This window comes from Chiloscyllium plagiosum, unplaced genomic scaffold (genome assembly GCF_037043375.1).
Source record: "Chiloscyllium plagiosum isolate Xiang-an unplaced genomic scaffold, Cpla_swu_hap1 HiC_scaffold_48, whole genome shotgun sequence".
NCBI classification, from domain to species: domain Eukaryota; kingdom Metazoa; phylum Chordata; class Chondrichthyes; order Orectolobiformes; family Hemiscylliidae; genus Chiloscyllium; species Chiloscyllium plagiosum.
Window position 1 is genome coordinate 22,539,478 of NW_028270186.1, and position 17,701 is coordinate 22,557,178.

The following is a 17,701-nucleotide window of genomic DNA, read 5'->3' on the forward strand; positions in this document are numbered from 1 at the left end:
TAGTCCATGCTGACCACGGTTCCTGAACGAGTCGCATTTGCCTGCGTTTGGTCCCTATTCCGTCAAACCTTCTCCTCTGCATGTACCTGCCCAAATGTCTTTTCCATGATGTAATTGTACATTTCTCTACCACTTCAGCGGCAGCTCATTCAAAATGTGCACCATTCTCTGTGTGGAAATGTGCTCCTCTGGTCGCTTTTAAGTATTTCCTCTCCCACCTCATATTTTTGCCCTCTAGTTATGGATTCCCTTACCCTGGGGTAGAGACCTTCACTATTCACCCTACGTATACCCCTCATGTTTTTTATAAACCTTTATAAGGTCACCCCTCAGCCACCTACACCCAATGGAAATACGAAGGATATTGATACAAATATCTCTGCCACGGTCCCCACTGCGACTTTGCTGCAATGTTCTGAGATACACTTGTTCAGGATCTAGGGCTTTCTCCGCATTTGTGTTCAAAGACTTCCAGCACCAACTCTTCTGTAATGGGGACTCTTTTCAATACATCACTGTTTCTTTCTTTTGTTTCATAATCTTTGTCCACAGTACTTTCTGACATGAAATATTCATTTTGGGTCGCGACCATATCCTGTTGTTCCAGGCATGGATGCCTCATTGATCTTTGACGGGCTCTATTGTCTCTCTAGTTGCTTTTTTGTACTTGTATGCTGAAGAATATTTTTGAATTATCCCTAACCTTATTTGCCAAATCTATCTCATTCCACCCATGTTGCTTTCCAGTTTATCCAGCCTCCCTGTTTCTGTCAAATCCTCCAGTATCAGTAACATCTTCATCAATCTTTGCTCCATTTTCAGTTTCAGAATATGCTTCCTAAAGCAGGAGGATCAGAATTCTACACAGTACTCCAACTGGAGACCCAGCAATGTCTGATACAGCCGTATCATGATGGACCAACTCAGGTACTGAATGCTCTGACCCATGAGGGCTAGTGTGCCTAACCGCTTTCCCTGCCCTGTCCACCTGTGACGCCACTTTCAAGGAACAATGTAATTGCACCCCTTGGTCTCTCTCTGTTCAACGACACTGTCCAGAGCTCTGCCATTAATTGTATTAGTCGTCTCTGGTTTGTCTTAAAAAAATCCAACACCTGAATTCAGCTCCATCTTTCATTTCTTGACCCACTGGCTCAGTTGGTTCAGATCACCTTTGATAACTGTAATCACTGCCCACTATAACACTTATTTTACTATCGACAAACTTACTAACAATAATTCATATATTCTAGTTTATGTCAATAATGCACATGCGTGGCCCCAACACCAATGCTTATGGCACACCGCTGGTCAGAGGCCCCCAGTCTGCACAACAACCCTCTCCTAGCATCCTCTGTCTCCTACTGTCAAGCCAATTTTGTGTCCGTTTGTCTCGCTCTCCCTGATCCCATGTGATCTAACCTTACCAACCAGTGCACCACGCTAACCCCTGTCTAAGGTCTTCTGAAGTCAGGATAGGGACGTCTACTGCTCTGCCTTCATCCATCTTCTTGGTCACCTCTTCAACAAACTCTATCATGTTTGAGAGGCACGACTTTGTATGCACAAAGCTATGCTGACTATCCCTAATCAATCGTTGCCTTTCCAAATGCATGTAAGTCCTGTCCCGTGGAATCGCTTCCAACAACATTGGCACCACTGACACCAAGCTAATTGGTGTTTATGTCCCTAGCTTTTCGTCGCAGCCTTTCCTAAATATTGGCACAACATTAGGCAAGCTCCAGGCTCCGAGCTCATCACCCGTGGCTGTCAGTGATAGAAATATCATTGTAAGTTTCTTCCTGAACTTACCCCAATGTCCTAGGAAAAACTTGATTAGTTCCCAGGGATTTGTCTAATTTTAATGTGTTTGAAAACCTTCAGCACCTCCTGTCCTCCAATGTGGACTCTTTTGAAAACATCACTGTTTATTTCCCTGCTTCTCCAGTGTGTCTTCCACAGTAAGTTCTGACGTGAAGTTTTGTCTTGGATCTCACCCATTTCCTATGGGTTCACACATGGATGGCTTCATTAATCTTTAAGGAGTCACATTCTGTTCAGAGTTAATGATAATCTTATGTTGCTAATATACTTGTAGAATCTCTCTGGGTTTTCCTGAACCTTCTCTGCCAAAGCTGTCAGTTCCCCTTTAGGCCCTCATGGTTTTCCTCTTAAGAGCATTACGACACCCACAATTTTCTTCAAAGTATTGACTTAATCCAGCTGGCTATATAGGATATGTACCCCCTTTTGCCTTGACCAGAGCCTCAATATCCCAAGTCATCCAGTATTTCCCACTGGTGTCAGCATTGTCCTTCACACTAACAGCAATATGCTGCCCCTGAAATCTTAATTTATCTCTCTTTTGAAAGAATCCTACTTGACCAACGTCCCTTTATCTGCAATTTTTAGACAGTCTTGTCTAATACCTTCTAGATTGCAGCAAGGCCAGTTTTGACGTTTCACTTGTGGACCAGGCGTGTCCTTTTCCATCGCTATTTTCAAACTAATAGAATTGTGGTGACTTTGCAAAAGTGCTCCCCCACAAACTCTTCAGCCCCTTTCACAACCTTATTTCCCAAGGGGAGGTCAGGTTTTATCCCTTTCTCCAGTCGGGCCAGTCACATACTGATTGAGACAGTTTTCTTGAACGCACTGAACAAATCCCTCCCATCCAACCTATGGAACACTCTGGCAGTCCCAGTCTAGGTTTGGAAAGTTAAAATCCCCCACCATTACAACCCATCCTTCTTATAGATATCTGAGATCTCTGACATATTTGCTGTTCAATTTCCTGCTGACTACTGCAGGCCTGTAGTACAGTCATATCAAACTGATTATTCATTCTTATTTCTCAGTTCCATTACATAGTTTCAGTGGGCGATCCCCAGGAATATCCTGTCTCAGTGCTGCAGTGATGTTTTCACTGATCAAAAACTCCACTCCCCCTCCTCCCTTGCCTCCCCATCTATCCATCCTGTTGAATCTGTCCTCTGGAACAATGATCTGCGAGTCCTGTCCCTCCCTCAGCTGTGTATCTGTAATTCCTGTCATTTCCCAGTCCCATCTTCGCATCCATGCCGTGCGTTCATCTGCCTTACCTGTCAGGCAGTAATTTAATTGATGAGTATTCCCTCATTGCCTGCTGTGCTCTTGCCTGGTTATCAATTGAAATTACTTTGTTGAAATTCTGTCCCAGCCTCAACCTTCAGACTGCAGCCAGAGACCGTCCCCCTCTCTGTAGACAACACCCTCATCTTTCCTGTCTTTTGAAATCCTGATAATGATACCTTCTGCTTTCACTTCCGAGTGATTAATGTCCATTAGGAACAGCAATGGGTCCTGCACAGATCCCTGTGGTACACCTGCTGGACAAAGGCTTTCAATTACAAAACCAACCCTCCACTAATTGTGGTGCCAATTTGCCAACATGCCTTCGATCCCATAGGATCTTCACTTTTGGACCAGCCTTCCTTGTGGGACCTTGTCGAAGGCCTTAATGAACTCCATGGTATCCACATCATCTGCACTGCCCTCATTAATATTTTCAGACACCATTTCATCAGACAAGATATTCCTGTATCAAATCCGTGCTGACTATCCCTAATCAATCCTTACCTTTCCAGTTATTAATTCAAACTGTCCCTCAGAATTGGGACATTGGGATCACTTCTTGGGTAGAGGTGACCTGTTACAGGGGATGAAAGGCACTGGATGCAGAGGGGCACCAGCATCCCAGGGAGGAGATTTGCTTGTATTACCTTGCAGAATTTAAACTATTTTGGCAGGAAGTTGAGACTCTGAATAAGACAGGGGCCATCAACTCGTCAGGGGAAAATACATCAGCCATCGAGAGCATGTTTCCTATCCAGGATATCCGGGGCACAGAATAGGAAGGGAAAAGAATTATGGTTTTCAATACATTAATTTCAATGCACGAGGCCTGACTGGTAAGGCAGACAAGTTCAGACCATGAATTAGCTCTGCGGACTGGGATATTATAGCCACAACAGAAACATAGCTGAGAGAAGGGCAGGACTGGCAGAGCAGGGTTCCAGGATACAGAAGCTACAGGCGTGACAGAAGGACAAGTAAGTGAGGAGGGGAAGTTCTCCCTCTGATTAGGGAGGACAGAACAACAGTGCTGAGAGACAGTATTGTTGAGCAGTCATTAAATGAGGCCATATTTTCAAAAGTTAGAAACAAAAAGGGGATGGTCAGTCTGCTGGGTTGGTGTTCTAGATGCCCAAATAGCCAGCAGATACGAGAGGAGAAAATGCGTATAAAAATAATAGAGTAGTATTGGTTGGAGATTTTAACTTACGATGGATTGACTGGGTCACCCACATTGTAAAAGGACCATACGAGGTGGAATTTGTCAAATACGTCAAAGAAAGTTTCCTAAACCAAGATATAGAGGGTTCCACGCTACTCAGACGGATGCAACACTGGACCTCCCGTCAGAAACCGAGGTTGGGCAAGTGACTGAAGTGTCAGTCAGAGAGCACTTTGTGTCCAGTGACCACAACTGTCTTTGTTTTAACATAGTTATGGAAAAAGATCAGACAGGTCCACAGATTCAGGTCTTAAACTGGAACAGGGTCAATATTGGGGCCATTCAGAAGGATCAAGCAAGGGTTGATTGGGTGAAGGGAAAAATCACACAACACCAGGTTAACATCCAGCTGTTTACACAGGAACCTTGATTATCTGAACGAGATGGGCGGGCAATAGTACATTCAGATAATTGGTTATTCGAATAATCGATTGCATGTCGTTCGTTGAGGGCTCAGAGTTTTCGGTAATGCCTAGTCCCCGTTGAGGTGACTAGGCAGCAGCAAACCATGCGTGAGGCCTCACGCCCCATCAGCCCCCCAAAACTTCCCACTGCTCGCCCCCAAACTCTTCCAGCACCGCCCCCCCACCCCTCAACATCGCTCCCCCGCCCGCTCGCAAACCCATCCAACACCACCCTCCGCCCACCTCCAACAGATCACCCTGCCCACCCCAAACACATTCAACATCACCCTCCGCCCACCTCCAACAGAGCACACCGCCCGCCCCCAAATCCATCCAACATCACCCTCCGCCCACCTCCAACAGAGCACCCCGCCCGCCCCAAACGCATCCAACATCACCCTCCGCTCGCCTCCAACAGAGCACCCCGCCCGCCCCAAACGCATCCAACATCACCCTCCGCTCGCTTCCAACAGAGCACCCCGCCCGCCCCCAAACCCATCCAACATCACCCTCCGCCCACCACCAACAGATCATCCCGCCCGCCCCCAAATCCATCCAACATCACCCTCCGCCCACCTCCAACAGAGCACCCCGCCAGCCCAAAACGCATCCAACATCACCCTCCGCTCGCCTCCAACAGAGCACCCCGACCGCCCCAAACACATCCAACATCACCCTCCGCCCACCTCCAACAGATCATCCCGCCCGCCCCCAAACCCATCCAACATCACCCTCCACCCACCTCCAACAGATCATCCCGCCCGCCCCCAAACCCATCCAACATCACCCTCCGCCCACCTCCAACAGATCATCCCGCCCGCCCCCAAACCCATCCAACATCACCCTCCGCCCACCTCCAACAGATCATCCCGCCCGCCCCCAAACCCATCCAACATCACCCTCCGCCCACCTCCAACAGATCATCCCGCCCACCTCCAAACCCATCCAACATCACCCTCCGCCCACCTCCAACAGATCATCCCGCCCGCCTCCAAACCCATCCAACATCACCCTCCGCTCGCCTCCAACAGAGCACCCCGACCGCCCCAAACGCATCCAACATCACCCTCCGCTCGCCTCCACCATCACCCTCCGCTCGCCTCCACCATCACCCTCCGCTCGCCTCCACCATCACCCTCCGCTCGCCTCCAACATCACCCTCCGCTCGCCTCCAACATCACCCTCCGCCCGCCCCAACTGAGCACCCTGCCCGCCCCCAAACCCATCCAACATCACCCTCCGCCCACATCCAACAGATCACCCTGCCCACCCCAAACACATTCAACATCACCCTCCGCCCACCTCCAACAGAGCACACCGCCCGCCCCCAAATCCATCCAACATCACCCTCCGCCCACCTCCAACAGAGCACCCCGCCCGCCCCAAACGCATCCAACATCACCCTCCGCTCGCCTCCAACAGAGCACCCCGCCCGCCCCAAACGCATCCAACATCACCCTCCGCTCGCTTCCAACAGAGCACCCCGCCCGCCCCCAAACCCATCCAACATCACCCTCCGCCCACCTCCAACAGATCATCCCGCCCGCCCCCAAACCCATCACCCTCCGCCCACCTCCAACAGATCATCCCGCCCGCCTCCAAACCCATCCAACATCACCCTCCGCCCACCTCCAACAGATCATCCCGCCCGCCTCCAAACCCATCCAACATCATCCTCCGCTCGCCTCCAACAGAGCACCCCGACCGCGCCAAACGCATCCAACATCACCCTCCGCTCGCCTCCAACATCACCCTCCGCTCGCCTCCAACATCACCCTCTGCCCGCCCCAACTGAGCACCCTGCCCGCCTCCAAACCCATCCAACATCACCCTCCGCCCGCCCCAACTGAGCACCCTGCCTGCCCCCAAACCCATCCAACATCACCCTCCGCCCACCTCCAACAGAGCACCCCACCCGGCCCAAACCCATGCAACACCACACTCCGCCCGCCTCCAACAGATCACCCTATCCATCCCAAACCCATCCAACATCACCCTCTGCCCACCTCCAACAGAGACCCTGTCTGCCCCCAAACCCATCCAACATCACCCTCCGCTCGCCTACAACAGAGCACCCCAACCGCCCCAAACGCATCCAACATCACCCTCCGCTCGCCTCCAACATCACCCTCCGCTCGCCTCCAACATCACGCTCCGCTCGCCTCCAACATCACCCTCCGCCCGCCCCAACTGAGCACCCTGCCTGCCCCCAAACCCATCCAACTTCACCCTCTGCCCACCTCCAACAGAGCACCCCACCCGCCCCAAACCCATGCAACACCACACTCCGCCCGCCTCCAACAGATCACCCTATCCATCCCATACCCATCCAACATCACCTTCTGCCCGCCTCCAACAGAGACCCTGTCTGCCCCCAAACCCATCCATCATCACCCTCCGCCCGCCTCCAACAGAGCACCCCACCTGCCCCCAAACCCATCCAACATCCCCCTCCGCCTGTCTCCAACAGATCACCCCGCTTGCCTCCAAACCCATCCAACATCCCCCTCAGCTCCCACAAACCTGTCAAATACTGCCCCGCCCGCCTCCAAAAGCGCCCCCCCGCCCGGCCCCAAACCCATCCAACATTACACCCCCCGCCCGCCCCACCTACCATGTGTTCCCATACCCCCAGCTGCCCCGCCCCCCCGTGCGCCCCTGCCCTATCATCTCCTCCCCCTCCTGGGCAGCCAGAACGGACACCAACAGTAAGACAGGTGGGTAAGTCTCCAAATAGCGCACGCGCACATGCACACATACACGCGCGCGCACATGCACACATACACGCACGTGCACATGCACACATAGCTACACACAACTTTTCCTTCAACATTTTGAAAAGTTACACGTCTGCCCTGTGCAGGACAATGTTCGAGAGAATATCTGGGGAAGGGGGATTTAGGATTTAGCCCTATGCAGAACTCCAGTCTAAGTCTGGAGAGCCAGAGAGGGTGGGAGGTCAGTCATTTGGAGATGTAACCTGGGCTCAATATCTCAGCAGTATTTCAGTAGCTGAGATCTGTTTTAATCAGTGTGAACAAAAAAACACACAGTCAGGGTTCAAGCAGCTCTTTGATGTAATGTTTCTATCGGGACCTCGAGATCTCCTTTGGATAATCCGATATTCAGATAATTGATATTTGGATAATCGATGACCCACTGTGTTTGGAAGCATTAGATTTAGAAGCACTGGTGATCATTCAAAAGATGAAAGACTTAATCAAAACTTGTTTAATATTTCATTCCATGACACTACCATCCAGTTACTATAAATTCTGTGTCTTATGACTGTGCTCCACAACCACCTGATGAAGAAGCAGCACTTCGAAAGCCAGTGCTTCTAAATAGACCTAGTGCACCTGTAAGCTGGTGTTGTGTGATTTTTAACTTTGCCGATCCCAGTCCAACACCGACACGTCCAAATCATGGGTGAGTCTGTTTGATGGAAAAGGAATAACTGGCAAATGGGAGGCTTTTAAAAGTGTGATCTCAAGAATCCAGTATGTCCCTGTTAGTGTGAAGGGAAAATACCCTACAACCCTTCCCACTTTGACCATTCTGGAGATGGTTACTAATGCTCCCTTATCTGTGAAACTGTCTCCAACCAAAATTACTGCCCTTCTGGTAAATCTGTCAGACACCATACCCTTCATATCTGGCTCACCTGCAGAGCCTAAACCTTCCTGTATCTATAAACATCTTCAGCCATGACTACCCTCCATATCTCTATTTGTTCCTCCAGTCTATATAACCCACTTTATCACTGTAATCTGCTCGATTCGCCTGAAACATTCCTGCCTGTATAAACCGCTCCATCCAATCAACGTCCTTATCCCTGTCACCTGGCCCATCCCTCCCAACCTCTCCATCTCCCTGAAATCCTGCAGGCCCTACAGCTCTCCGCATTTCTGTTCTCTCCTATGGCTCTATGGTCCTCCTTCCCTGTGAAACCACCTCCAATCCCCACACCCAGCCCAGTCTGGGTCATCTGCTTCAGATCAGGCCACTGGTGTTTCTGTTACCTCTGGCACTCCGAGAAAACCTTCCTAATTGTGTCTATTCATTCACATCTGATCCCGTTCAGCCTCGTGAAACCTCTTCCTGCCATTGTAACCCACCCTGTTTGGAACACAGAACAGTACAGCACAGTTTCTCCTGTCACCACATCTTTCTGGTGACCAAACCTTGCTGATACTTTGACAATTCCAAAAAAAAACTGAAATTGACTTTTTCCTAGAATTTCCTGTCAGAGCCTAATTCACTGTCCGTTCCTGTTCCTTTCTGCTTGTCTTCAGTCACATCGCCATGCTGTCCTGATGCGTCACCTTCTCACTTTGGATTTGGAAAGCTCCTTTCACCTGAACTCTGTCCCTGCATCCTCTCTGTCAGTTTAAAGCCCTGTCCAGAAACCCACTGAAATGTTTGGCCAGGACACTGCTCCCAGTAGTGTTGTTTTTAATTCACTCATGGGATGTTGCTGTCTCTGGCTGGCCAGCATTTCATGACCACACCCAAGCTGCCGTTTAGCGAGTGACTTCCCGATCATTTCAGGGGGCAGTTGAGAGTCAACATCCTTGCTCTGGGTCTGGATTCATATGTAGGCCAGACCAGCAGTCCATAACAGATTTCCTTACTTAAAGGGTATTAAGTAAGTTAGATGGGTATCCCTGCTACTGGCGTTAAATTCTGGATGAGGAATCGATTGAGGGTAACACGAGGCCATTGCCTAGCCCACTGATTGCTCACTTATCCCTGAGTACTGCTCCCAGTGCACCTTCGTCCTGACCGTGATTTGATCCTGATACCTTTCAGCACTCTCATGCTATCACTCAGTATCTCTCCATGTGGTATCTGTCACTGTGAGGGTATAATTGCTGCCCGTGGCTGCACCTTTTGCTGTTATTCCAGATCCTGACCCAACAGTATTCTCCACTCCAGGGAGACGCAGCAGCACAGGCCAGGGATGGAGACTGGATTTTCCAGGTCTCTGTGGGACTCAGTGCCATTCTCCATGTGTAACCCTCACTGTATCAGTCTAATGTCCCATTCTGTTCATTTCTCTGACTCCTGTAAGTATTCAGGATGCTCCTGACTCAGCAGAATTCCCAATTCCTGTTTCATTCATCACCACATTGAAGACAATCGGTCAGCCAGAGAGATGAAGAGAGACATATGGAGCCTTCAAAAAACCCTGCAGATCTGTAAGATCACTCACAGTGAACAGAGCAGAGTGTATTTAAGGGATCGAACTTTGGTCTAGAAGACATGACATAGATACAGTGTTGAAGAACGAACACAGTGCATGATGGTCCCAGGCTCAAACACCCCCCTCTTGTTAATTTTTAACTCTGCTGTACTGAGCCTTCCTGTGTCAATCCAGGCCTGTGCTGTCTTAGTAAGGATCTATACAATAGAGGGGAAAGCAGGCCTTCCTCAAGGTGATGGTATTGAATCCTGGGATCTTTCCGTTCTATATTCCCTCCTCACGCTGTCTCTTGTCATGTGATAGAGTCATACAGCAAGGAAACATGCCTTTCGGTCCGACTTGTTTGTGCCAATGTCTTGAATGCTTGTAATTCCCAGAATTTTTCCTATTTCTGTAACCTCCACCACTATCATATTCCCGCTGTATATTTGAAACCTACTCCGATGATGACAACACTCCCTATGTGTAAATTGCTCCCATGTCGATAACATGCCAATCTCAATAATCTCATCCTGCACCCAGTACAATAATTCCTATTTCTGTAGTTTTGCACAATACTTACAGTTCCCCCATCTCTGTAAAATCATCCAACCGGGACCAAAATACCCACGTGTGTACTTTCCTCAAGCCCCAAGAGAACATGATGTCACTGTAACCTTCTGCAGTTCCGATCACACTCCTGAATCTTGGCCTTTAGCACCACACGATTTCAGTAACCTTCTCCCATCCCTACCACCTTCCTTATCTGTATAAACACCTCCAGACCTTTTTCAAGCCACAACAGCAGGCCACATCTCTGTTTGCTCGTCCACTCCCTACAGTCCTCCCAGCACCTCAAACACTCTCTGTTTGCGTAATTCTGCAATTTGGGGCAGCACGGTGGCTCAGTGGGGTACAATAGTGCTTCACAGCACCAGAGACCCAGGTTCGACCCCAGCCTCGGGTGACTGTCGGTGTGGAGTCTGCGCATTCTCCCCGTGTCTGCGTGGGTTTCCTCCGGGTGCTTCGGTTTCCTCCCACGGTCCAAAGATGTGCAGCTCAGGGGAATTGGCCATGCTAAATTGCCCATAGTGTTAGGTAAATTGTCGGAGAGAAGCGGGTCTGTGTGGGTTACTCTTTGGAGAGTTGGTGTGGACTTGTTGGGCCAAAGTACCTGTTCTCATGCTGTAGGGAATCTAATCTAAACTCTCCCTCTGCGTTCCATATTACTGTCCTAAATATATCCCTCTATCCATAAACAGTCCCAACCCTTCACACCTCAAGACTCTGTGAACTCCCACAGCTCCAACATCCCTCCTTCACTGTGTAACCTTTTCCATTTCTGAAACACTCTGAAAATGTGGACATCCTACAAACCTCCCTATCTGCGTAAACCTCTCAGGTCCCTGTAAAACCCCCGATCTGTGGAAACAACTCCAATGCTTGTGACTTTCCCGATCAGTTTCTACAAGACTGGCTATCTATGTAACATCCTCCTGTCGCTATCACCAGCCCTGTCAATGTAAGCTTCTCCAGTCTCCCCACCAATCTAATCATCTCCATAACCTTTTTCAGCTCTTAGACCCCTATCTGTGTAAACGTTACATTCCCCTACAACTATCCCTAAAGCAGAAACCACCTCCAGTGTCTGTAATACTCCCTATCTGTGTTTGTGTCTCCAGGCTCTATTGCTGTTCCTGTCTCTGTAAGCTCTGACAGATTGTACAGCTTTCCGGTCCATATAATTTCCAGAACCTCAGCATCTGACATCAACAAATGTCTTCATTAACTATAGCCTTCCGTATCTCTGTTTGTTCCTCAATTCTATACAACTTCATAGTCTCTGTTAATAGCACCATTCCATAAAATACTCCCTGTCTGCGTAAACTGCCCCAATCCTCCACTGAGAAGCCTCCCTGTCCTTTTGATCACCTGTAATCCCTTCAGATCTCCCTGTATCTTCCCTGATTCCATTGAATACGGTTCATCTCATATTGTAACTCCTGTAACTCATGTGTTACTCCATATCTCTGTGGTATTCTTCAGTTCCTGCAATTCTCATTCTTTATCTCCAGAGTTTCTAATCCCCCTGATCGATGTAAGGTTATTGATCCCTTACAGCATGTTTAACACCTGTAGCAGTCGTCAACTCCTCAACGCATCCTGTCCCTGTAACCTCCTCAAGTACTACAGCTCACTGTCTTTGTAATATCTTCCAGTATCTGCAACCCTGTTGGTTTTTGTAACCCCCTCCAGAACAGCACTCCACATCTCTGTGTAACTGATGGGAATGCTGTAAACCTGCCTTCACAGTCCTCAATAACTCTCTGAACTCCTGCATCCCTACAACCCTCAGTATCTCTGGTTCCTCCAATCCCTACACTTCTCCCTGGCTGTGTGAACTGATCCAACCTCTTCAACCCTCCCTATCTCACTCACTCCTGCAGCTCCATCTATTGTCCATGTCAGTGTAATTCCCGACACCAACAATCCTCCCGGTCTCAATAAACTCCTGCAGCTCCAACTACCACGACAATCTATGTAGTCTCCAGTCCGTCCAATCCTCCCTTTCTCTATAAACTCCTGTAGCTCCAAATACCACCCCATCTGTCTACTCTCCAGTGCCTATAACCCTCCCTTTCTCTATAATATCCTGTCTCTCCAACTACTACTGTGTAATCTCTAGCCCCTATATTCCTCCTGATCTCTGTAACTCCTTCAGAACTGATAACCCTGTAACTCTCCTTGACATCTTTCAGCCCGACAACCAAATGATCTCTAACCACCAATAGTGATCTCAAACCACCCAAACTCTGTAATATCCTCCAGTCTCTACAACCCAGCTTTTCTTTGTTCGCTTCTCTGGTGTCTGTATTCCCCTTTATCTCCGGTTACAGATCCTTGCTCAGGGAAGCAATGTCTCAGTACCTAATCCGTAAGCAAACAGGAATCTTTGGTGTATCAATAAATGTGCTTCATTTTCTAAATTTTAACGACTGCAAGTTCAACCTTCTCCACCTCTTCTCATCAATATCCCTCCATTTTGAGGAACAGTCTGGTTAACCTTCTCTGGGCTGCCCCCAATACAAGGACATTTTCCCTCCAGATAGGGGACCAACCTGTTCACAGTATTCTCAGTGTGGGCTGACTGGAGTCCTCTATATTTATGGAGAAAGTGAGGTCTGCAGATGCTGGAGATCAGAGCTGGAAATGTGTTGCTGGAAAAGCGCAGCAGGTCAGGCAGCATCCAGGGAACAGGAGAATCGACGTTTCGGGCATAAGCCCTTCTTCAGGAATGAGGAAGGTTTGTCCAGCAGGCTAAGATAAAAGGTAGGGAGGAGGGACTTGGGGGAGGGGCGTCGGAAATGTGATAGGTGGAAAGAGGTCAAGGTGAGGGTGAAAGGTCAGACTGGGGTGGGGGCGGAGAGGTCAGCAAGAAGATTGCAGGTTAGGAAGGCGGTGCTGAATTCGATGGATTTGACTGAGACAAGGTGGGGGAAGGGGAAATAAGGAAACTGGTGAAATCCGAGTTCATCCCTTGTGGTTGGAGGGTTCCTAGGCGGAAGATGAGGCGTTCTTCCTCCAACCGTCGTTTTGTTGTGGTCTGACGATGGAGGAGTCCAAAGACCTGCATATCCTTGGTGGAGTGGGAAGGGGAATTGAAATGTTGAGCTACAGGGTGGTTGGGTTGGTTGGTCCGGGTGTCCCAGAGGTGTTCTCTGAAACGCTCCGCAAGTAGCTGGCCTGTCTCCCCAATATAGAGGAGGCCACATCGGGTGCAGAGGATGCAATAGATGATGTGTGTGGGGGTGCAGGTGAATCTGTGGCGGATATGGAAGTTTCCTTTGGGGCCTTGGAGGGAGGTGAGGGGAGAGGTGTGGGCGCAAGTCTTGCACCTCCTGCGGTTGCAGGGGAAGGTGCCGGGAGTGGAGGTTGGGTTGGTGGGGGGGGTGGATCTGACGAGGGAGTCACGGAGGGAGTGGTCTTTACGGAATGCTGATAGGGGAGGGGAGGGAAATATATCCTTGGTGGTGGGGTCCGTTTGGAGGTGGCGGAAATGATGGCGGATGATGCGCTGTACATGGAGATTGGTGGGGTGGTAGGTGAGGACCAGTGGGGTTCTGTCCTGGTGGCGGTTGGAGGGGCGGGGCTCAAGGGCCATCATGTATAGGGATAGAATTAGGCCATTCGGTCCATCAGGTCTATTCTACGATTCGGTTATGGACGCATTGTTTCTCAACCCCATTCTCTCACTCCCTGTAACCATTGATCTCCTTATTCATTCAGAACCTGCTTATCTCTGAGTTAGATACACTGAATCACTTAGCATCCACAGCCCCATAAGGGAGTGAGTTCCACAGATCCATCGCCCTCTGGCTGAATAAATTTCTCCACTTCTCCATTCTGAAGGGTCATTCCTTCGTTCTGAAGCTGTGCCCTTGGCCCCTAGTTTGTCCTACTACTGGAAACATCCTCCCTACGTCCACTCCATCCAGGCCCCTCAGTATTCTGTAAGTTTGAATGAGATTCTACCGCCGTCTCTGAAACTTCATCCAGTGCAGACCCAGACACTTCACCTGCTCCTCATATGACACGAATTTCATTTCTGCGATCGTTCTTGGAAACCCATTTCTCGTACCCCTTCACATCCTTTGTCCAGACTCTGAATGAATATCGTGTAGAGTGTAGTCCCTAAACTGACCCCTGCAGAGCTCCCCTCATCACCAGTTCCCATCGTGATAAAATCCCCTTTCTTCTCACACTCTGCCTTGTGCCAAACAGACAAATCCACTATCCGTGTTAAGCATGTTGGTCTGAAATGAAAATTTCATTTCACACACACTGCTGAATTTATGTTTCGATCTGGCTGTAAACAGCAGAGTTTCACCATTACCTTCCCATCCGTAATTCCCTGGAGAAGGTGGTAGTGAGCTGGCTTCCTCACCCACTGCAGTCCTTTGGGTGTAGGGACAGACACAGTGCTGGGAGGATGGAGAGTGGCTTGGCGGGCACCTTGGAAATGCTGGTGTTCCCGTGCACCCGGAGCTCCTGTCCTTCCAGGATATAGTTGTTCCAGGTTTGTGAAGGGCTGTTGAAAGAGACTTCTTTAGTGATCTCAGTGCTACTTGTAGATATTTTATTCATTTATTCATGAAGATAAGCTTTGTTGGCTGAGCTCGCATGTGTTGTTGATTTGGAGTTGTCCCTGAGAAGGTGGCGGTGAGCCACTGCATTAGCTGTTGGAACTGTTATTATCTGTGTCCCCTCCAGCAGGCGCTACAACACTCCTCACGTCTATAACTGCACACAGACAATGCAGCTCTACCTTTTATATCTGGCATCCTCCCCGACTTATAACTCTTGTAGTTCCTCACAATATCTCACCTCCTCCATTCCCATCTGTGCCTGAGATCTCTAAAATTTCTTTATTCTTGTTTAAACTTCTGATCACCTAAACTCGATCCCTTTTTAAATTTGTAAACCCTTAAGCTTCTGTAACTCTCCACATAACTGTATTCAATGACAGCACAGGTTCCCTTCCTAAATCTCTATAATTACGATGGTTGTGTGTGCTAAATTGGCACTGTTCATCCTCCTTATCCTTCTAAGAACTTCCAGCCCCTATAATCCCATATTTGGAATGCTCCCATTCTCTGCATCTCCTCAATTCCTGACGGTCCTTGAACACCACAAGTGCTCCAAAAGTTTATATTCCGCCCAGTTACTGTAAGTTTTCTAACTCTGTAACATTCAACAGTCTCCAGTACCTTACACCACTTGCTGTCAATTTGTATTTGTTGAAGTCTACACATTTCTGTCAGCAGCTCAGAAAAAGCCTTTTAGGTTCTCCAAAGCTCCGTCATGGACAAGCCACCATCTCTGTATTTCCTTTGCCTTCTTCAATGTCTGAAACTCTCACTGTATCTTCCAGGAAACGTCTTTAGTTGCTGCAGGTCCCCAGACAATCTGTTCCATCCCATACAGCTCGCTCAATCACTGTAACCCCCTCTGTTCTGTCTAATCCTCCTCTTTTCCACTGTCTTCCAGGCACAACAGAGATCCTATAAGAGAGCAATGCGGAATGGGATGTTATAAACCTCAGCTGAGGCTTGAGGCCTACCAATACCTGGGAATCACAAAGGAAGGAACCTGAGAGAGAGCACCACAGAGCAGGAGAATATTCATCAGCAGCGAGGATCGAGGCTGACTGGGACTTGGAGTTGGAGAAACAGCAGAGTAGGAAGGGTGAAGTGGTCTGAGAGTCGGAATTTAGGGAGCTAGATGGATGCTTAGCAAGTGGTACCTCAAATGTAGCAATCCCTGGAATACTCCCCGTGCCATGTACAAGTGAGACCAGAACTCAGAGTTTTAGGTAGATGAGAGTGTGACTAGAACGATGGTGCAGTAGGAAGGGCTTCAGCTTCCTGGGACATTGGGACTGGTTCTGTGGAAGGCAGCAACTGGACAAGCCGGGAGGGCTAACGTGACAGAGCTGGGACTGAATTCATTGTGGGCTGTGTGGGAGGGATTGAAAATAACTTGATGTGTGCTTAGGATCCAAAAAGGAATAGTAGAGGAGACTACCAGGATTCTCAAAATAATGGGAGATGCAGTTGGTACTAATTTACAACAACAAGTTAATTAGTGGAAGATGGAGTGAGAAAGGAAGCCTTAATCTGAGGTACTCTGCATGAACATAAATACTCGGAATATAGGGAGTTCCAGATGTAGATTTGTGTGTGGAAATCTGATGTACTGATCACCGAGAGCTGGCTCAAGGAATGGCAGGACTGTGTGTTAAATATTGCTGAGTATAAAGGATTCCAAAACGATAGAAGGGAAGGGAAAGAATGAAGGTAGAAGTATTGGTTTAGATTAGCATTAGTTTAGGCGTCCAAGAGAAAGAGGATCCGTCCAAGGACAGAATTTGGCTGGAGCTACAGAACAAAAAGTGTACAATTACACTGTGAGGTACAGTCTGTCTGCCAGGAACCAAAGAAATGATGGAGACAATAAATACGCAGGGTCATTTGAGACCGATGACCAATACTACAGATCAGTTATACTGAGAAAATTAATGTTTCCAGATATTGACAGGGATACTGGTGGTGAAGGTTTACGAGGGTCAAGTGTTCCTGGATTACATGGAGGAGAGCTCACTGGAGGAGTATGTATCCAACCCAAGAGAGCATGTACTATTGGATCTGGTCCTTGGGAAAGAGGTGGGGCAAGTGGATCCAGTTTCAGTAGGGGATGGTTTTGGGGTGCAGCGATCATTTTATTATAAAGTTCAGGATAATGGTAGAGAATGAAATGCAATAATTGAGAGGGAGAAACATTAGTTGACTGACAGCAGCCTTCAATGGGGCAAGTATGAAGCTGGGAACATTTCAACAAGGCCAGTGAAATGGTAGCTTTAAATAGTGTGAACCAGGTCAGATGGAGCTGTCATTATGGAGATGGGGCTGTAGTGTGACCACGACAGACCAGGATAATCAAATCTTTTATCCATTTCTACAGGAAGGATAAATAGGCCAACACACTGAAGGAGCATTGTGTATAAAGGATGTGATCAGTATTATTGTGATGCTCATCAATTTACACACTGCTCCTCCCTGCCCTCACCCCTCATCCCTGCGTATTAATCCTATCAGATATTGGTCACCTTTGCAAACTTCAGAAAATAGCACAGTTTGGAGGAGATAACTCTGTCCACTGTCTGCGTTGGACAAGATGTAACGTTGTTTTTTAAAGCCCTAGTTCTGTCTCCCCAGA

At 48.6% G+C, this 17,701-nt stretch overlaps 1 long non-coding RNA gene across 2 annotated transcripts in view; it reads left to right on the forward strand.

Annotated features, from left to right (window-relative positions):
* Nucleotides 1-16,639, forward strand: part of LOC148135748 (uncharacterized) — a 46,273-nt gene extending 29,634 nt beyond the window's left edge. The window contains exons 5-6 of one of the 2 annotated variants that reach the window (XR_015754880.1): nucleotides 823-927; nucleotides 15,974-16,639. This is a non-coding gene — a long non-coding RNA (uncharacterized LOC148135748). Of the gene's footprint in view, nucleotides 1-822; nucleotides 1,061-15,973 lie in introns of those variants that run through there. The other variant, XR_015754881.1, reaches the window with a different exon arrangement.
* The last annotated feature ends 1,062 nt before the right edge of the window (nucleotides 16,640-17,701 follow it).